At 52.9% G+C, this 18962-nt stretch overlaps 1 long non-coding RNA gene across 1 annotated transcript; it reads left to right on the forward strand.

The window, feature by feature from the left end:
- Positions 1–9942: 9942 nt before the first annotated feature.
- LOC144715871 (uncharacterized) lies at positions 9943–18362 on the forward strand. Its single transcript, XR_013584752.1, has 2 exons — positions 9943–10926; positions 17777–18362. It is a non-coding gene; the product is annotated as an uncharacterized LOC144715871 (long non-coding RNA).
- The last annotated feature ends 600 nt before the right edge of the window (positions 18363–18962 follow it).

The raw sequence follows: 18962 nt of genomic DNA on the forward strand, positions 1-18962 counted from the left end.
GTATCTCTATATTTATCTATATCTTTATCTCTGTCTCTATCTCTTTCTCTATCTCTATCTATATATCTATCTCGATCTCTATCTCTATCTCTATCTGTATCTGTATCTCTATCTCTATCTCTATCTCTATCTCTATCTCTCTCTATCACTATCTCTATCTCTATCTCTATCTCTATCTCTATCTCTATCTCTATCTCTATCTCTATCTCTCTCTATCTCTATCTCTATCTCTATCTGTATCTCTATCTATATCTCTATCCCTATCTCTATCGCTATTTCTATCATTATCTCTATCTCTATCTCTATTTGTATGTCCATATCTATCTCTATCTTTATCTCTATCTCCATTTATATCCTATCTCTATCTTTGTGTCTATCACTATATTTATTTCTGTCTATATCTCTATCTCTATCTCTATCTCAATATCTATCTCTATCTCTGTCTCTATCTCCATCTCTATCTCTATCTCTATCTCTAGCTCTATCTCTATCTCCATCTCTATCTCTATCTTTATCTCTTTCTCTATCCCTATCTCTATCTCTATCTCTATCTCTATCTCTATCTCTATCACGCACCAGGGCTCTATCCCCAGGTGGATAGGGTTCGTCCCGTGGGGGACGATTCCTATCCTGGCCTGGGGTCCTAGGCTCGGGCGGATAGTAATCGTTCCGTGGGAGACAATTACGATCACGGACCGGAGTACGAATCTCAAGAGGAATCTGATCGTCTCGCTCGGGACGATACTAATTTCGGCTCCCGGATCTATCCTCGGGTCGTATAGGATCATCCTGGTCGCGATGACTCCTATCACGAGCTCGAGGTCTGGAGTCAGACAGAAAGTGGTCTTCGTGATCCCGATAATGGCGGTCACGACCTTGATTCTCGAGTTGATAAGTCCGTTTGTTCACCACATCGATCGAACTGGTTAGACGGTTATCCATATTGGTAATTCGTGTATTCAACTCACAAAAACCGTTCTGGATAGTGTCTAACACGCGATCGATGTCCCCTCGAGAGGAGGTTGGTGGGATGGACGATGGACGGGGACAGATACCTCACGACCGTCTTGGGGTTCGTCTGTCATCGATGTAGAGACTCGTTTGCCTGAACGTACATGCATGCAATAGGACTGACAAATGAAGATGTCTACGATGGCGGAAACAACTCGGCTGACAGGTTAGCCTTTGATACCAATTTGATGTAGGACGACTACGGAGTGATCGGCTAGGGAGTGGACGACGAAGGAATGGATGATTGGGTTGACGGAGCAAACTATGGGTAGAGCGACGACAAGGGATAAAACAGCCACAAAAATCACACGATGTGATTTGGAATTTAAAACCGATGAAAATCTGGTGGTGTAGCTCTGACCCTTATCGAGGGCGGGAGTACTGTCTTCCCCCACCGCGACAATGCCTAAGCACCAAAATCAATATCCGAATTCACGTCGAGAGGGTACACTCAAGAAAGAGAGAGAAGCAGAAAATCCTGACCAAATCTAATTCTGACGACGGTGGAAACTTCTCAGGAAAATACTGAACGGGGAACACTTCGATACCAAAGAGTTCAGGCGTACCTCAGCACTGTAGTGCATGAAGAGGATGCAAGAAATTTTGATCGTGACGAAGCTGGATGAATCCGGGCGTTTAGAGACCCACTGGATGACGGGATCTGGAGGTTTTGGGCGTTGAATGACCCTGGTTGAGATTTGGCCTGGTTGCTCAAAGGTCAGAGTGCTTGGGCATGGGTGTCGTTGGCGGAACGACTGACAGGCGCTACGACAGGGTGTCACGAACCCTAGGCGGTCTGGGGTGGCGCCTTGGGCGGCCCAGGGCAGGCTGCCCTGGGTGGTCTGAGGTGCAGCCTTGGGCGGCCTGGGGCAGGGTGCCCTGGGCGGCTTGGGGTGTAGCCTTGGGCGGCTTGGGGCGAGATGCCCTGGGCGGCCTGGGGTGCAGCCTTGGAAATGAAATGCTTACGTGGAGTACTTAAACCCCAAATGGCGAGCATCAGCACAAGCAGCCCGGGGTGGTTGGATTTGTCCCCTCCTGGCATTAGCTGGATGGTCCCCCATCATCCTCGTGGGGTGGGACGAACTCGACTCCAGCGAGTGAAGCTCCACGATGTCCTCGAGTGGCTGGATCTGGTCCGGTCTGAGTCATTGTAGGTCATCCTCAATAATCCAAGTGTCGTTTGCTGAAGGCCATCCCTGCCAATGGACTAGGAATGTGCATTCTACTCGCCTCCCCCTCAGCGTGAATTACCTCCTGTAGTACCGTTTCTATCTATTCGTGTCGTACAAGGGTAGGAAGCAGAGGGGAAATCTGGTTGCTCTCACTCCCTTCACTACTAAGGCTTAAGTGGCTGTGAGGTTCTTCAATGGGTGGCGAGGGTTGGTATTGGATTAGATCACTGACATTAAACGTAGAACTAATCCCCCACGTAGGCGGATGCTCACAACGTAGGCATTGTCAGTGATCCTTTGGGCTATCGGGAAAGGCCCGACACTACGAACATCGAGCTTCATAGCGACCCCTAGAGAATATATCTCAGGCCTCAATCTAATCATGACTAATTCAACCTCAGGGAATATGATCTACCTTCGGCCCTTATCAGCGGCTGCCTTATATTACTCATTTAGGGATGAAATGTGTGAATGAATGATGTCTTGCATGCTCTTGATTTGTTTAGCAATATCTAATGCATTATCTGAGATCCTATGTTGTGAATCTAATGGCATGAGGTCAAGGGGTCGACATGGAAGTTGACCATAGATGATCTCGAACTAGGCGTTCCTAGTGGTGCGATTCACTGAATAGTTGAAGGCAAACTCCGTCCGAGGGAGTACTTGATCTCACGCGGCTACATTATTGCCGACAATAGATCTCAGTAGATTGCCACGGCTGCGGTTAAGAACCTCAGTCTGGCCATCCGTCTGGGGATGGTATGCCGAAGAAAGTTTAAGTTGTGTGCACATAAGGACCCACAACATTTTCCAGAAATAACAGGTAAATTTTACGTCTCGATCCGAGACGATTGTTTTGGGAGCTCCTTGGAGCTTGACAATGTTGTCGAAGAAAAGTCCAGCTATCCTGGATGCGTCGGCTGTCTTGGAGCATGGAATGAAATGCGCTAGTTTGGAAAACCTGTCTTCCACGACCATGATCGAATCGTGGTGGCGCGCGGTTTGGGGTAATCCCAAAATGAAATCGAGGCTGATGTCTTCCCTTGGCCGATCTAGGACTGGTAGGGATGTGTATAACCCCACGTTCTGCTTGGTGAGCCTGGCGTGGGAACATGTAAGACATCGTGAAATAAACTTTCATACGTCCCTCTTCAAGGACGGCCAATAGAAGTGCTGCTTGAGGAAAGGATCCTCTTGTTGACCCGAAGTGGCCACTAAGCCCACCGGCGTGTGTCTCCCAAATAAGAAAATCTCGGATAGAGGTCCAATGGATACAAAGTCTCTAACCGTAGAATGAGTTGCCGTCATCAATGTAAAGTCCTTTGACTTTGGGGTAACCAGATTCGTGATGAAGGAGAAGACTTTAGAGAAGTCGGGACACTTGGCGTAGTTATCACGTATCTGCTCGAACCCAAGAAGTTGGGTCTTCATCAGGTTGAGGACTAGGGGTCGCCGGCTCAAGGCGTCGACGGCACGTTGTCCTTTCCTTTCTTGTGACGGATGAAAAACGTAAAATCCTGGAGATAGGCAATCCATGGGGCATGTCTATCGCTGACCTTCCGTTGGTTGTGTAAGTGGCGTAAGGCACTATGATCCGAAAATAATACGAACTCCTTGGGGAGTAAGTAGTGACGCCGCTGGCATAGTGATTGTACGAGAACATAGAACTCTCGATCATAGTTGTCATATCTGCGTCGAGTATCATTCAGCTTCTGGATGAAGTACTCACTCAGGTGTCCGTCCTGGCTAAGGACACAACCAATTCTGACTCCTGAGGCGTCGCATGCAACCTCGAAAACTTTGTTGAAGTCCGGTAGTTTTAGTACCGGTGCTTATGTCATTAGTTTCTTGAGGATCTCGAAGGATTCTTCTGCGGCAGTGGTCCATTCAAATTTGTCCTTCGATAGATCGGTAATCAGTGCTGTTACTCCACTAAATCTAGGAATGAACCTACGGTAGAATGTCGCCAAGCCAATAAAACTCCGGACGTCATGCATCTCTTTTAACCGAGGCCAAGAAGTAATAGCTTGGACCTTGGGGGGATCAGCGGAGACTCCACGCGAGGATAAAATGAAGCCGAAGAAGGAGACCTCCTCATTGAAGAAGCTGCACTTCTTGGGGTGTGCGTAGAGTCTTTCTTGCCGCAATGTAATACACACTTGTCGTAAGTGCTGGGCGTGTTCCTTCCTTGTCTTACTATATACTAAAATATCGTCAAAACATACGACGACAAACCTGCCAATGTAAGGCCGTAGTACCTCATTCATCAAACGTTTAAAGGTACTAGGGGCATTCAATAATCCAAATGGCCTCACATTCCACTCAAAAAGGCCATCTTTTATTTTGAAGGCCGTCTTTCATTCGTCCCCTGGTCTGATTCATACAGGTTCGTAAGTCTATCTTAGAGAAGATAGATGCGCCAACTATCTTGTCGAACAGGTTTTGAATTCTTGGGATTGGAAAATGGTACTTCACCGTAATCTTATTGATGGCTCGAGAGTCACAACACATCCTCCAAGTGCCATCTTTCTTGGGGGCAAGCAAGGCATGCATGGCACAAGGGCTGAGGCTGTCACGAATGAAGCCTTTAGCGAGTAATTCTTTTACTTGTCCGTACAACTCCTCACACTTAACCGGGTCCATCCGGTAGTGTGGAAGATTGGGGAGGGTTGCTCGCGAGACCAAGTCGATGGCGTGCTGGATGTTCGGTAGGGGTGGGAGTTCGTTCAGCAGCTCCGTAGGGAACACGTCGGCATACTCAGGAGTTGGATGACCTCCGCTGTTAGGTCCCCATCACCTAAGTTGGTGACTCTGTCCGATAGGGTCACAGCATAGCACACGGGAGTGTGCTCCCGGCCCTGTTCCAGCTCTCGTCGGAAGATGCAACCATTGGTAACAGTGGTAGGGGGTAAAGTGTGATGGGGTCATCGCGGACTAAGTTGGCAACGACGGTAGTCGTACCGACGGGTACCAAATCAGTTGTCATCCGCCATAGATGAAGGAGCACGTGTTTGCTCTTCCGGCCAACTGAACGTCATGGTCATATAACCATGGCCTACCAAGAATAATACTACCAATCTTCATTGGCAGTACATCGCACAACACTTTCTCGTCGTACGTACTCATCTTCAGAGGTACGTGGCACTCTATCTTCACCAGAATCGTAGATACGTCGATCCATGACACATTGTATGGAGTAGGGTGTGGAGTCATGGGTAACTCTAGGCGTGTGGCGGTGTCCTTAGCGATCCCGTTGATGCAGCTTCCACTATCGACCATCAACTTATATGTACGCCCACCAATTTTGACATACGTGTAGAAGATTGGATATATTCAAGTGGATCGTCCACATCCTCGTCGTCGAGGCATTCAGACGGGTATTCGTCCACTATGAGATCATCCTCAGATTGTTCCTCCACCGGATTTCCATGCAAGTCCATGACGAAGAGGGTGGGACAGACGGAACGGCGATGTCCAAATCCCTTACACTTAAAGCACTGGATGGGTTCTTGTGCGACATTTGGAGCCCTAGCGGTGGATATCGCCAAAGAGGTGGGGGTTGCCGGTGTAGTGACCAGTGTCGCGGAAGTAGTTCCCATGCGTGGGACTATCGTGCTCGTGCGGTTCCACATTGATGTAGCTCGCGTAGTTGATGAAGCGAGTGCTCTAGCTGGAGTCGCTCCTGGAACGGCGAAAGGGGACGCAATGATATCATTGTGGCTAAATTCATTACTTTCCACGAGACTGTAGGCGAGGTCTACGGTCGTTGGGTTCTGCTCTAGGATCCGTACTCCCAAATCAGGACGGAGCCTGTGGATAAAGAATGCGATCTGAATTTGTGAACTTTCCACAATTTGCATCGCATCCTATACTCCTCAAAATCTTTGATGTACTCGCTGACCTTGCACTGCCCTTTCTTAAGATCCATCCATTTCAACAAGAGACGAGTCGTGTAGAGCTTTGGGATATACTTATCCTTCAGCTTGCATGACAGCTTGTCCCACATGAAGGAAGGATCTCCTCGACGTCGTTCTTCCTCCTTTTCATTCTTCCAAAAGATTTTGGCTTGGCCTCCTAGGCGAGCCTTAGCATAGGACATGCACAGATCCTTCGTCCATGTCGTACCATTGGAAATAACTTTCCAAATCTGATTCCCAATCTGTGTAGTCCTTCGGTGTCCGTGACCCTTGAAAGATCAGTACCTCTATTCGGACACTCTTCTGGATCATGGCGCGATGCACCTCTCTCCGTCGCTCATGTTCGCCCTCGTGGTGACGAGCAGGTGGTCGACGGGGTGGGGCACGCCGGTAAGCATGATCTTGGGGGTCCGGATAATATGCAGATGGAGGAGCTGCCCTGGGGATAGTATGGACATTCATCCGGACGTCCATAGTGCTGGTAGTGCCTCGGTGGTGCCGGGGGAGGTGCCGGCTGTGCGTACTCTGGATGGGCTGGGTAGGGGTTCGGTCTCCTAGGTCGGGAGGCTCGTCGGGGGCTTACTCTGGAGGAGGTGCATAAGGGTGGTTGATGGTGTATCTCGGTGCCGCGCGAGACGGTGCCGGGCCTCCTCATATCGTGCTGGCGCGGGTGCGGGCGCCGATCCATAATAGTGCGGGTGGGCAGAGTTACCACCATATGTGGTTGTCTCCGGCAGATGGGTAATGGGGGGATACCGTGGACTGCAAAGTGCTGAGGAGTAATGGGGACCGTGTGGTACAGGGATCTGGTTTGGATTTCAGGCCATCTCGTGGGGATGCCCATGAAGGTCATGATGCCGGGAACTCCTGTTCTTGGGAGGGTAGTAGTTCCTATCCGGTGGATAGGAACGATCATCGTAATATCTCGATGCATGGTACTCTTCCAGAGGTGGAGGAGTTCTTCGACATTTCCCGTAGTCGTTCTCCCAGTCTTCTCGTCGGCTGTAGCGGGGTGGATGCGCCGGTGGCTCCTGCGGTCGGTGGGTCGGAGGGGGGATGTCCAGCATCGAGGCCTTGCCGACACGTTGGGGAACCACGCTGGCCGAGGGATCACTATGATGCTCATTCACCGAGGCCCTACAGGTAGGTGCCGCGGTGATGGAACGCCAGTCTTCGGATGCTAGAGGTGTTGGTGGCGCCATTCCATCTGGGGGAATCGAAACCGGGGGGCGGGTTCCCTAGGTGGCGGAGGAGGTAGAGCTACCTCCTCCTCCTCCAAATGTTCTATGTGAAATGGTTCACCTTATGTATCTTCGGGTAGAAGATCCCCTGTGACGATATCAATATCATAATCTTCGTCGCGTTCAGCTATGTCCGTATTCCGACACTGGGTTCACGTGCGAACTATTCTATGGTCAATGTTCCACCAACAAAATTTATATAGGTTTAATTGAATGATATATGTAATGAAGTGACGTGATATAGAGGCGAATGATTTTGGAAAGATGGCGCGCACAGTTCAATTAAATTTCAAGTGATATGCTACCGACCATGTTAAGCAAAAGCTAACACGACTGGCTCTGATACCAATATGATGTAATACGACAGTCATGCCGAGATCGGACGGCTCGTATTACGTCACATGAATGATAATGGGTTGAGCTTGTATTTAACTGTATCAGATGAATGCCAATTTGTAAAACCCTTGCCGAGCAATACTAGATGACTCCCAATGAGGATCGATGGACAATGACGTCCATGGAAGAGATATTGATCAAATGAGACTCCCAACGACCCTACGAGACCAACAATGACATCTAGGGTTGAGGGGCATTTGATGGCTCAGAGTTGTCCCAAGTCTAAGGATCAACAAGTAACCTCCTGCTGCAAGATGTCCTATCACTCCACATGGTGGCTATCCTATAGCACTTATCAGAGCAGACCAAGGCAGAGGGAGAGATAGCAAGAGACAGCACAAGAGGCAGGTAATAATATTGGAATTAATGGAGGGGAGACGAATAGGTACCTGATTGTCAATAATCCATGGCACAATAGGTGCTCGCAAACGGGTGGCCGCGGGCGGGGGAGCGGCGAAAGCGCGGGGCGGGCGCACGTGGACATCAAGCGGGAACGCATGCGGGTGCGGGGCCGCATGCGCGCGGGTATGAAGCACGCGGGCACCAAGAGCGCGCACAGGTACGGGATGGTGGGCACGGGCGTGGGACTACGCACAAAGCTGGGCGCGTACGGGCACCGGGGCCGCGCACGCGGGCGCTGGATGGCAGGCACGGGTGCTGGGCGCTCGCGGGCCGAGGGTACGAGCTGGTGCTGGGGCGCATGGGGGAACCGTGGGCGCGTGCAAGCGCTGAGCGGTGAGCGTGGACCGGCGCGCGCGGCTGTTGGTGGACAGGGCCGGCCGGTAGAAGGGCGGAGCGCACACCGGTCGGGTATGTGCGTGGCGACAAGTGGCGGATAGGGCCGAGGACGTGCGGAAGGGGCCTTCGCGCGTGGATGAGGCTGACTGGCAGAGCTAGGTGCACACAGGGATCGGTGTGCACGGGGCGCGCTGGCTAGCTTGCACGCGCTGGCAGAACGCGCGCGCGGTGACTAGCGCACGTGGGTGGAACAGCCGCGTGCGAGGGGTGGCGAACACTGGTTGAGTCTAGGAGATGGGAGGCCGGAGGGACTAGGTCGCGGACAGCTGCTGGCGCATGGCGGCGGTCCGTGCGTGCGAAGGCGGAGATTTGCGTGTGGGGCTGATGGTGCAGCAACCCAAGAGGGGCTTCTAGGAGGCTAACCTTCCCAAGAATCCAAGATGGGACGTTCTTGATCTGGGAGCTGATTCTTGCAGGATGGTTGATAGATTTCTTGGAAAGAACTGTCGGTGGCACGTACCCGGAGTGATCTCGACGAGGATGGACGACGATGATTTACCACACGTTGGCCCTTTCTGAACCCTTAAGACACCGTCGGAGTGATCTCAACGAAGGAATCTTCTGGTTTCACAAAATGGCTTTCTGTGTATCTTTAGGCGCCTTTGGAGTCATCTCGACGAGGACAATCGAACACGTTCCCATGGAGTGATCTCGACGTGGGGACGCGGGCCCATCGACGACGGTCTTGACACTAAAGCTCAAGGTGGAAAGGCTGGAAGAAGGCACCAGCAGTCGCCCCAGCAGTGACAGTGGAAGGAAGCATTCCCTCCCCGAACCGCGGTTCGACGGTTCTCGCCGGGAAGACGCAGCAGCATATTTTCTTTACGACTGCGACCGGTAGTTTGGAAATAGACAGCTATCAGATGAAAGCAAAGTGCTAGAGGCTAGCTATTTCCTCACAGATGAGGCAAAGTCGTGGTGGCGACAACGGGAAGAATGCGGGAATTGGCCACCCCCGACTTACGAAGAGTTTGTCCGGGAGATAAGAGAGCTTCATGTCGCAAAACACGGCGTGGATTGCGAGGGGAGAGCTCGAAAACCTCAAGATGACGGGCAATACGAGGGAATACGTGGGCCAATTTGTGTCCATAATCTGGAGGATGACTGTGATGGGGGACCATCGCGATGACACCGCCACGGGACGCGTCCGACCTCTCCGAGCCGCTCGTGCCAACGCCCGCGACCCCGCCTTTGAGTATTCGTCGTAAGTCTTTATTATTTTCTCTTTTTTTTTGCTTGTTGTGATAAACGTTCGGACCCGGCCATGTGTTAGGCCTCGTCCTCTCTCTCTTTTGATACGTCCCGTCTCTTGTTGCGTGTAAGAGGAGGGCTTCTTGGCACCCTCCCCCCCCCCGTATATAAGGGAAAGGCATGCCCCAAGAGCCCTTAATGAGATTTTGAGGACAAACCAGGTTTTTCTTTTGGCTTTCCCGTCGTAGTCAAAGATAGTAAGTGTTTCTTTTCATCGTCTTCTTCCTCCGGCCGACTGTTGACCTCCCACCCGCCATTGCGAATTCTGGTTCCTAGTTTGCCTCCTCAACCCACAGGAACCACAACGCCCTTGCATGAACCCTCTGGCGGCCAGACCATCTACGGTGACCCAGTCGCCTGCCGCGACCCGCATTCCCCCCCCCTTTCTCCCCATCCATTCCTCACCGTAACACCTGCAAGGAGCTCCGCTCCCCTCTCGCGAGAAGAAGACTCTCCGATTGATTTCCGGACATACGCCGGCTCCTCGCCCTCGATCGGGATCAGGCACAGCCTCCAAAGGGCCCCCGTATCCCGAGCTGATTTCTCCCTCGCATCAGGCCCCGCCGCCCTCGACCTTCCCTCACAAATTTCACCGTCGATTCTCCCGTCGTTTTCCCTCGTTCGTCCCTCATCCGAAGCATCCTCCAACAGTTTTTTTTTTTCATTTTCTTCCTTCGGTCGCCCGCGCCCACCATTGAGCATCCTCGTCCACACCGTGCCACGACCGACCCCGCTTCCTTCCCGCTACTGTTGAGCCGTACCGCGATGCCTGGCCCAGAATTCCCGCTTGCCAACGACCCTTGCTGCCAAATGACCTACCGCCCGCGCCCGAGTCTCCCAGTGCCCCATAGTCACCGGCGACGACCTCACCCCCCCCCTTTTTCTCAGGCATCCTCACCCGTCCCCGCCCGGGTGCCGGTGAGCCTCATCTCCGTTAACCCTGTGCTTTGTGGCCGACCGCGACATCGCCCACCCCTGTTGCAACCGCCCGCTTGCCCATCAAGACCAGCAGCCGCTCCCCCCTCGCTGCCATCAAAATTGATCTCTGACTGGGAATTACGGATCGTTGGCCCAGCCCAGGATGCCGACTCTGCCCTCCAAACTGATCATTGACTGGGAGTTTCGGAGCGCTTAGTCCAGGTGCTAGCTCTACTCTCTCCTCCCCTGAATTTTACAGTATGATTACTTTCTTCAGTGCTGTCGTCCCCTATCATCCCGTCGCTTAGTTTTAACGACTGGATAGGCTAGCCACTCCTCGTCGAGTGATAGGGTTTCTTTGAGATAGACGAACTGATCATAGGCGTCGAAGGTGAACTCCCCTGGGCCGTCACACGCCCCTCTCATCGTGCTAGATCGTGCGGATCCCGCGGGTCATTCGGAGTCGATCCGGATCAGGTCGCTCCCCCCTGATTATATTGTACCATCGCCCCTCCCTTGGCCCGTCCTCGTCGCTCTAAGAGGAATTTTGAACGTGCATTCATCTCCTTAATCGCCACGCATCGTGCATCGCTGTGACGTAACACGAGCCGTCGATCCCGGCGTTACCGTGTTACATCAGACCGACATGTCTGAGGCGGACAAGCTCTACCCCTTCGCCAAGGGCCTTCCCCACTGGCTCCAAACCGAGCAGGAGAGGAGACAGTGTAGAGACCTAAACTCGGCCTACAAGGTCGTGGAAGGAATGGAGCTTCGACCCGCTAGACCTGCCAAAATAGAGGATAGACCCGCGAAAGGGAATAAGCCGTGCCAGGAGCGCACCGAAGCACCAGCAACGCCAAGCAGTCAAGGCCTGAAGAGAAAATTCAAGCAGGGCCACGGCAAAGGCCGAGACAAGGGCAAGAGCCCAAGACTGTGGAAGCAGAGTCCAGGCGGTGGGGGGCAACAAGTTAACTAGTTTCGCTTGCGGAGGACCCCATTTTATGAGGGATTGCCCACGGGGGACGGCAACAGCCACCAACGTTAATGCGATTGTCGTGCCGCCGCCCGAACCGAATGTTCCCGAGAGAAGCAGTACGGTGACCCTGAACCCCCTCCAGTGCCTAGCGGCATTGCAGGGCGGAGCCCCCATCCAATATGAAGGTCTGAACCACTTGCACGTCCCGGTACTGATCAACGGCAAGCCCTCCATGGCCATGGTTGACACAGGGGCGACGCACAACGTCCTCGCTGAGAAAGAAGCAAAGAAGCTCGTCTTGAAGCTGATGTAACACGACCTGCCGGGATCGAGTGGCTCGTGTAAACACCACAAGGAATGGAGGGCAGAGCGGCGGAGCGGAAGCACGGGGCGGATGCTTCAACGATGGTTGCGGAGTGGGCCCGGCTTCGTTTTGCTATCGAGCGGCAAAGTTAGGCGTCGCCGGTGCAGAGCAGTGGATGACAATAGACGGAGCTGAGGCGGACAAAGGCTCGAGGAGGCCTGGGCGACCGGAAGGCGACCGGAGGGCAGGGACAGGGCGAGGGCAACCAAGGATGTTCCGGTGACCGGCGGGGTTGGCGACCGAGCGTCGGGCGGTCGACAGCGAGTGAGGTTGGGGCGGCCAGGGAGCCGTGGCTGCCACTTAGGCCGACGTGGGGCTGTGGAGGCGACCATGGGGGCTGAGGCGGCCACGGTGGCCATGGAGCCGTGGCGGCGGCTATTGGGCCGAGGTGGTCGCGGTGGTCGCGGCGGCCATTTGGGCCATGGAGGCCAAGGCGGCCGCGGCGGCCGTGTAGGCTGGGGCGACCATGGCGGCCATGGTGGTTGCTGCGGCCGCGGCCGTGTAGGCCAGGATGGTGGGTGCGGAGGCAGCAGTCTGGGCAGAAGCGGCGTCTGTAGCACTGGCGATGGCGGCGGCGGTGCTCCGGCGACGGCAGCGTTGGCAGCGCTGGCAGCGCTGGCGAAGGCAGCGGTAGAGCTCCGGTGACGAGAAAGGGGCAAGAAGCCCTAATGACATTTCTTGGTGGCATTTCCGTAATTTCGCCCAACTTTCAAAAATACACTAAAATCTCTCAAAAACACTTCTAAAATGACTAGAAAATTCAAAAGGGCTACATTTTCAATTCGATTTCACTTGGTCTTCGTTCCATTACAATGGCCATTCTTCCTTTTATAGGGAAAAAGGGGAAGCCCAAGTTGGTTAGGGAAGATGAAACAAACAACAAACAAAAACAAACGACCAAACAAAAAACAGAAAGATAACTCCTTAAGGCTTGATGGTCCCCCATCAGAAGCTGTCCTCGAGTGCGAGGAAGATCAAGGCCTTCAACTCGGAGGTGCGAGACATCGTCGGCGTGGCCATGGGGTATTGCTACAGGTGGGAACGTGGGAAGGCCAGACCAACTTCATGGTGTCCCCCATGGATGACTTTGCGGTCGTCCTGGGTCTCGACCTAATGATGGGTTCACGCGCTGTTGTGTTCCCCCAGTACCGCGGTGTGCTGTTCCTCGAGGGATCTCACCCATGCTTCGTGAGGGACCAAGGGGTTCAGAAGCCGCAAAACACTGCTCTCTACCGTCATGCGATGCAAATTAAGGACGGATTGAGGAAGGGGAAGAGACCTTCCTCGTCCCATACGAGGCCGACACCTAAAAAAGGGTGAAAGGCAGGGATGCGCACCAGCCCGTTTGGCGGCACTTAGTTGGGCTGACAACGACGACAATAACCCTGGTGCAGCCATGGGTGGACTACTAGGGAAAATTGCGGACGTACTACAGGAGTTCGTCAAGGTGATGCCCGCGCAGCTCCCCATGAAGCTACCGCCCAGGTGGGATGTGGACCACGAGATTGAATTGCTCCCTGGAACACGTCCCCTTGCGCGGGCTCCTTACAAGATCCCCCCGCTTACCTAGAGGAGCTGAGGAAGTGATGGCGCAGCCCCGATGACAACCCCGGACCCACCTTCGGAGTCGTCGCCGTCATCACCGTCGTCCCCGACAGCACCAGCTCCAGCCCCGGATACATCTTCGGAGACATCACCGCCGCCCTCAACAGTGCCAGCCGTCCGCGTTCAGCCCGCTCGGCAAGCCAAGGCGATGGTACGCACGCCCGGATTAAAGTATTCCGGGTAACGGATACCTTATCGTTTTTCATGTTTCATTTCGTTCGTCATCTTTTGGTTTTGATCTTCGCCTTTCGTGTTTTCTTGCGCATCATCATCGCATGTACGGAGGGAGGATTCGACCCTATAAGGATCTCCCCTCCTCTCCCTCATTTCATCCTCGTTTTTGTCATCTTACAGCCATCCCTATGTCCTTAGTCATAGGGTTATTTTGAGAAAGAGAGTAGGCCATTTTGGTCAAAGGGCCCCCACACCCCAAAGGAAGGTTGGGTGCCCTAAAACACTCACGCTGTTTTTTTGATGAAAGAAAATCTCCCCTCGTTGGGTTTTGAAAGATTGTGAGCTTGTTCATGAAGTTCTAGGGTTACGATCTGAAGAAGAAGAAGACTGCAGGAGAAGGAAGCAAAAGTCGAAGAAGAAGAAGGTGAAGATCAGGAGCAGAGGAAGGAGGCAGGGAAGCAAGAAAAGGAGGGGTGCCCGTCCAAGCGCCGGCGCCCACGCACCTGCCTGCGCGCCCCGCGCTGCGCGTGCCAGCCACTCGCGCGCCCGCGCGCCTGCGCGAGACTCGTGCCGCAACGCCATTAACAATTAACGAGACTGCGCGAGACTGCGCTCCACCACGCCATTAACGCACGCCCGCGCCGCACGACGCCGCCCGCGTCCTTGCCGGAGCATTCCGTGCTAGGAGCCGGTGTCCGTGTGCCCGACCACCCTGCATCCCCTGCCGTCTGCAGGTTCCCCCCCCCCACCGCCAACTGCCGCTGCTTGCACCACTAGTCTGCGGCCTTCCTCTTGGTTGCCCCACGCTCGCTGCGACAGGGCCTCACTACAGGCACCGTCCTGCCCCTGCGGCTATTGGCCGGCGCCCTCCCGGTGTCGTCTGAAGGCCCCAGCTCAGTTCACTACCTCCAATGCAAACCGGCGGCAGCTCGAGTTGTCCGTGCTGTGGTGACGTTGTGCCATTGCCGAGTTGCACCTCGCAGATCGCTCGACCGCAGTCGGGTTGCATCCAGCGCGTCGTGGCCCCTAGTTCTCGGATGATGAACGCCGAGCCTCCCACTCACCGTGTTGCGTACCCCCGTGCGTCGTCCCCTTAGAGCGACGCTCGCCTACCGCATCTTGCGGAATTTCTGCTCGGCATGCCTGCGCCGTGTCGCGCACGTCCAAGCCGTACCACACCCGGTGTCTGCGCTGCACCTTGCGCACTCGCCTCGCCCGGCGCTGCGCCACGCGCAGTGCTCGCGCCGCCCCGCACTTTGGCGCCGGCCCCTCCGCCGCACCGCACCTCGCGCCGCATTGCTATTAACAATTCGCTCGCCGCGTCCTCCGAGCGCGCCGCCCCTTTGCATCGCTCGCCCGCCTGGGATACACAAGTTTCGGCCGGCCGTCACCGACCGCCCCCTCAAGCCGACCAAGAGCACGCGGGACTCCTTCAACCAACTATTTGGTACACCATTCCCCCTTTCGTCCTGTCTTTTATTTCCTACAGTGCATTGTTGGTTGCCTCCACCGCGCTCGGGTTAGGCGTAGGTGAGCGAGACAGAACGAGTGAACACGTCATAACTCTGAGTGTCCCTCTTGGTTTGGGAACGAGTCAGTTCGCCCACCTCGCACGAGCAAATTCCAGCAGGAATCCTCCCGTTCGGCACCGTAGCCCACCTCATCCATCTGGACGAGGGTCGGAAGGTCCCCATACCCGTCTCCAGGCGACCCCGTCGCTCTCCCGGACGCCGGCTTCTTCCTGCTCGTCGGCTGCTGCCCGTACTACACCCCTTCCAGGGTCATTTTCATCCTAGCTCGCCTTCATAGTATTTCCGTGCCCGATGACCCTACGAGCGCTCATCGCGCACCGACGCGCCATCGACACCGAGTACAAACCCTCGGTGACGGCAGGACTCCGTCTTGTACGTGGTCCTGCATCAGGAAGTAGCTCCAAGAATTGCTGGAGAGCAAGCTCATCTGGCCGTCCAAGGCCCCCTTCGGCGCTCCAGTTCTCTTCCAGAAGAAGAAGGATGGATCGCTCCAACTTTGTGTGGACTACCGAGCGTTGAACAAGGTAACAGTGAAAAATAAATATCCTGTACTGAATGTTGAAGAGCTGTTTGACAAGCTCGGCGAGGGTCGCTACTTCTCGCGGATGGACTTGAAGAGCGGGTACTACCAAGTGTGGATCATTTGAATTTTGCGTGATGCCTTTTGGGCTCACGAACACTCCTGCTATGTTTTGTTGCTTGATGAACACCATTTTTCGGGATTATATCAATGATTTTGTTGCTGTGTACTTGGATGATATTCTCGTATACAGCCAGAGCCTGGATGACCATGTGAGGCACCTGAGGAAGGTGATGGCCAAGTTGAAGGAGCATGAGCTCTACCTCAACCCGAAAAAGTGTGAGTTCGCATTGCAGGAGATTGAGTTCCTTGGACACCTAGTCGGGAAGGGAAGTGTGCGCATGGATCCCGTGAAGGTGGAGGCCATCAGAAATTGGACGGAGCCGAAGGGGGTGCCGCAGCTGAGATCTTTCCTTGGGTTGGCAAACTACTACCGGAAGTTTATCAAAGGCTTCTCCCGACTAGCTGCCCCTCTGACGGATTTGTTGAAGAAAGACATGAAATGGCAGTGGACGGACCGGTGTCAAAGAGCATTTGATCAACTGAAGAGTGCAGTCTCCAACAAACCTGTGCTCCAATTGCCCCCAAGTTCAACAAGCCATATGAGGTACCTACCGACGTTTCTGACTTCGCCCTTGGAGGTGTCTTGATGCAGGACGGACACCCCGTGGCTTACGAATGCCGCAAGCTAAATGACGTGGAGAGAAGGTACTCGGTGCACGAGAAGGAGATGACAGCGGTGGTACATTGCCTGAGAGTTTGACACCACTATCTCCTCGGGGCGAAATTCGTGGTCTACACCGACAATGTGGCCACCAACTACTTCGAGTCCCAGAAGAAGTTGACCCTGAAGCAAGCAAGATGGCAAGACTTCTTGGCGGACTTCGACTTCAACTTGAAGTACAAGCCGAGTGCGCCAATCAAGTGGCCGATGCCTAAGCCGCAAGGAACCCGAAGTGTTTGTGGCCGCACTTTCAGCAGGCCAAGGAAGCATCCTCTATGAAATCAAGTTGGCGCTGAAAGATGATCCAAAAGTTGTACGCCTGACAAAGCGCATTGCTGTGGGCGAGACAAGGAGATTCTGGACCAAGGACGGCGTTGTCTACGCCATGGGAAATCAGCCCTACATGCCGCATGCGAGTGGGTTGCGCTGGAAGCTCCTCTATGAAGTACACGGCGCACCCCATGTCGGATACCAAGGGCAGACCCGCACGCTTGCACTCCTGTCCAGCAGCTATCACTGGCCAAGAATGGAACGAGACGTAGAATCCTATGTCCATTCATGCTGGTGTGTCAACAAGACAAGACGGAGAAGGCTAAGGCAGCTAGAACACTGGAACCTCTCTCGAGGGCGAGCAGAACGTGGGAGTCCATCTCAATGGATTTCATCACTTGCCTTCCGCGCGTGGGTGGGCACGATGCCATCTTGGTTGTTGTGAATCGCTTCTCCAAATATGCGACCTTCATCCCCACCACGTCGGAGGTGCACGCAGATGGTGTGGCCCGTTTGTTCATGTCCCATGTGGCGAATGATAAACTCAAATAAGGGTAGTTATTTCCATGCATTAATCATCTTATATCTTCTAAAAGTAAGTACATCATTGCCAAAACTGCTTGTTTTTGCATAGTAATGAGATCATGCCTTTTCACTACCTAAAGATGAAAAACTTACATTTCTACTTAATTAGTGTTTCCATCAATGATTTGACATGAATTTCACAAGTTAAACAGTTCTGGATTTACTCTTAATTGGATTTGAGGGATATTTCTAACCCCCACTTGACTCATTGAGTCAAGTGGGATATGAATCTAACGATTTCCCTAGTGTGTTGACTTTTCAGGTCAAGGTTGACTTTTCATGGTCATAAAATTATGAAATTTTATGGGAAAGTCAAGAAAGTAGTCTGAAATCTTGGGACAAAAATTCAAGTCAAAAGGAGCAAAGATTAAAAAGATACACGCTGACCAGTGTAGCTGACTCAATTGATAGTCTTGGTGCAAAGGAGTTTGAAGGAGACCTTCTAGAATGTCCTTGGAGGCTTCCAGGTTGATCAAGACATATGGGGGTGACTCCAGATGGCAGATCCTGGTTGGATGAGAGCTCAAGGTCGAGATCCAGGCCAGGATCCATGAGGTGGAACCCATCCATCCATCCATTCCAGCCCAAATCCAAGGACTAGAGATTATTTGTAACAAACTCTAACCAACTCTAACCAACTTGTTCTGTTCCCTCCAAATTCAACCTGGGGGGAAAGAATCTGGTTGGTTGGGGTCTGTTCACCTGGATTGAAGCTTCAAGAAATCAATCTTGGTCGTTCATCCATGATCCAACCACCAAGAATGACTGAAACAAACACATGTACCCCTATAAAAGGGCCCCCCTCACCCTCTTTGAGGGCATCCAAGAATTGAGTATTATTTTCTTTACTTTGTGTCTTTCTTGAGCTTGTTCCTGGGTCCATCTTCATTCAGAAGGTGCAAGGAGTCTTCTAGAAGCGTCCTGGATCTTGAAGCCAGTTGGTAGGGAGTTGGAGCAACAATCTTGGGCCATTTGTGGTGTGACAAAAATGTTTCGCTGTTCTTTCCACCCTATCTCTTTTTAGAATTCTCTTAAGCTTCTTGGCTATACTTAGGCAGATAGCCAACGTCTCAAGCTTTCTAACGCCTACTCACACGTGTCAAACCAATATCTGGAACTCCAGATATCGTCATTTTGGTCCATAGCACGTGAGAGGACCTCCGCGCGCGGCGGAGCGGCGAAGCCCAGCGCTCAAGCAGTGGCGGAAGCGCCCAGGCTTGTGCGCTATCTCTCTCCTCCTCTTCTTTTTTCCATTCAATTAATTCAGAATTTTTTATCTCTCTCTAGAGATGATAAAAAATTGTGAAAAAATTCTCAAAAATCATTTTCAATCTAAACTTTCTACGGAAATATTTTTTACACTTGGTAAAATTCATATCATCCTTCTTAATTGAACATTTACCTTCATAATCACTAAAAGCTTTACAAAAAAGGTTATATGAATCTTG

This window comes from Wolffia australiana, chromosome 19, assembly GCF_029677425.1.
Source record: "Wolffia australiana isolate 7733 chromosome 19, ASM2967742v1".
Lineage (NCBI taxonomy): Eukaryota > Viridiplantae > Streptophyta > Magnoliopsida > Alismatales > Araceae > Wolffia > Wolffia australiana.